A 3,100-nucleotide genomic window follows, 5' to 3' on the forward strand; every position below is an offset into this window, starting at 1 on the left:
TCACTTGGTCTTTCCCTGCAGCTTTGATCATGGAATCACTGAACTTTTCGGGTTGGAAAAGATCTCAAAGGTCATCTAATTCCACTGCATTCCATGGAAAGGGACACCTTCACTATCCCAGGCTGCTCCAACCTGGCCTGGGACACTTCCAGGGATGGGGCAGCCACAGCTTCTCTGAGCACCCTGTGCTGACCTTTCACTACAAAACACATTAGGGGGGTGTTTTAAGGTCCAAATAAATTTAATTTAAAGGGTGTAAAACTCACTAACTTCAATTTAAAAAGTGTAAAATTCACTAAGCAACAAGGACTTCAGTGTGCATTTTGTTTAGGTGTTACATAAATTCACTCAAAGGATAACAGGACAAGAGAAAAAAAAATTCTTAAGCTGACTTTAGTTGGAAAAAAAAAATTAAAAAATGAAAAGAAAACAACACTAACTATTCAGAAGAAAATACAACAACTCATTCCATATCTCTTATGTTAAATTCTATGAAGATTAGACAAAGTAACTTCATTCGTGTAAAAGATAAAGAAAGTAGAAAACAGCTTTACTCATTATCTGCCCCATGAGGTACATGCCATGTACAATTCCAAATGTTGTTTTTTTTTAATTCCCAGTCAGAGATTTGCTTTCATGAAGGAAGGATGTGATTTATGGAAGCAGATTCATTAGGATGTTACTGTCAAGGGTGCACTTCCGCAGCAGCACTGCCAGCTGAAGGCTGAGCCTATGGGAATAAATCACATGGAACTCCATTTTCCTCATTCTTTATTCACATAACTCCTTTTGATACAGCTTTACAGACTTCATGTGTGACTCCCATTGGTCAGGAGCTTTCTTGGCAATTACTTTATTGCTCGTTAACAAGTTGTTATTCTGTATTAATTGGTCACTCAAACCCCTGGTGTGTACGTGCAGGGACAGTTGTTTATGAGAGAGAATTTTCATTTTTCTATCTAACAGTATAAAACCAGTTTATACAGGTGTAAGATGTTTTTTACCCAGGACTAGATTGTTATGCTAATGAACTGCTCACACCAGGATTGCTTCCACATGGGAACTTGCACAGTGCTGGCTTGACTTAGAAGAAATGGCAGGCCAGCCAGAGCAGCCCTGATTTTATATGGCTTTTCTTTATAATTTTTCTACCTTACTGCAACATGAGCCTTTAAAAAGTGAAGTAAAGCTGGTTTAAACACTGCAGGGGAAAACAAAACCTGCTGGTCTTGATTCAAAACCAGGAGCACCCAGCAGGTAAAAGGGCAAGGCCCGTCCCATGCCCCATCCCATCCCACCAGGAGATCCCCTGGGCTGACACAAGATGTCTCAGCTCTTCTGGACATGCTGTATCAAAGGAGATCACATTTAAATCCCACCACTGCAACCTCCTGAGGTGCAACAAGCACAGACTAATTAATTATTCAGCAAAGTGAAGGGGAGAAATCACACTTCTGGGTTGTTTTGAATTAAGCACCTTTCAGTCAGGGTGAGCCATCACTGCTTGGCTTTCCTCCCCGTGTCCCCCAAACAGAAATGACTCACGGCCCTCACTCGGGGTGACATCGTTGATTTTGTTCAGTTTTGCAACCTTTCCCTCCTGCTGCTACCTGAGCCATCCAAAAAAAACAAGGAGAAATGCATAAATCCATGGATCTGTCACCAAACCACCCACAGAGGAATCTCGAGGATAAAAGAGAAAACAATGAAAACTCAGAATGAAAAGCAGCCCAGTCACAGAATCCCCTGCATAACTGGGAGGTAACTCAGCTAATCTGGTTTCATATATCTCAAAGGGTTCCTAGAAACTGTCTATTTTTACCATTCTCCCCAAATCCTATCAAAATGAGGCAAAATGAGTGTGTTGAGCAGCAGTCACTGCAACATGTAATCCAGGAAAGAAAAATCCACTCCCATCTATTAGCAGGAATCCCAGCTCCTAACAGGAAGGAAAATTTTCCCCTGATCATTTTTCCAAGTTTATAGGCTGCAGTTTGTTTACATTCCAGGGTTCTAAAATAATCTGAGCCTACTCAAAGCAAATAAGCTGATTCTTCCCTGTTTAATGGGGACCTGTATTACTGAATATGTAAACTCTTATCATTCCTGATTTTTTTTTCCAGGAAGCTCAGAGTCCAGAGGGGAACAAAGACATTTGTTTCTCCACTCTTCACTAGGAATTGCCCACTAGAGTATGAAAATGAAGTTCATGTTGAAAACAAAAGGACATATCACAGAAAAGAAACTGAACCCAAAAGTTTTGTTTCTTTCTCCGAAAGCTTTCAGGGTTCACCCCATAAGGAAAACCAATGTCTCAGAAAGTGTAAGCCATGGATTTTTCCACCGAGACATAATATTTTCTCACTTTTTCTGGAAAGTACTAGTTTCACTGCAGCTTGTATCAACAGGGGTTGCTAAGAGAATCGCTGGAATTTCTGATCAAAACCACAGAAAGACTGAGGCATTAACATAAAACATCCAGGGGATCTGGCGCTTCCCAGAGCCAGGAGAGGCTGCACAGCTTTACACCAGGCCCAGCCCTGCTCAGATTCCTGATAATCAACACAGGGATGTGCCTGTGGTTAAGAACATCCTGGTGGGGTGTCCCTCTCCTTGGCTGCAGCGTTGGTGCTTCCTTGCTAATAACAGATTTTTAAAAGTTCCAAAAATGCTAAGGAAGAACCTCAGTGCTGAAAGCTGAATCTGGGAGCTGCTGCTGGGGATGGTCCAGTAAAACTCCTCTGCTGGAAGGGCTGGTGGTCCAAAAATTCTTGGTTTCCCCTAGGGCACCAGAATGCCTTATCTCTGTGTCAGAGGTCTGATAAATTAGTGTCAATTATTTGTTTTGGGAGTTTGAGAGAAAAGCTCAGAATTTACAGTCTGTAGTTGTTGGAGCATTCTGGAAATGCCCATCACTCCCCAGAGAAGGTTGTACCATCCTTCCATGTTGTTCCAAACACACCCTTGGAGCAGCACCTGCAACAGCACTGGGCAGCCAAGTGATGCCTCAGGTTTAGCTTTTCTATTTTTCACATTCTGAGCTGCTTTAGTCTGTGGGTCTGGGCTTCACATGAGGGGATGGTGAGCTCTGTGCACAGAG

The sequence above is a fragment of the Vidua chalybeata genome, chromosome 21 (assembly GCF_026979565.1).
Source record: "Vidua chalybeata isolate OUT-0048 chromosome 21, bVidCha1 merged haplotype, whole genome shotgun sequence".
NCBI classification, from domain to species: domain Eukaryota; kingdom Metazoa; phylum Chordata; class Aves; order Passeriformes; family Viduidae; genus Vidua; species Vidua chalybeata.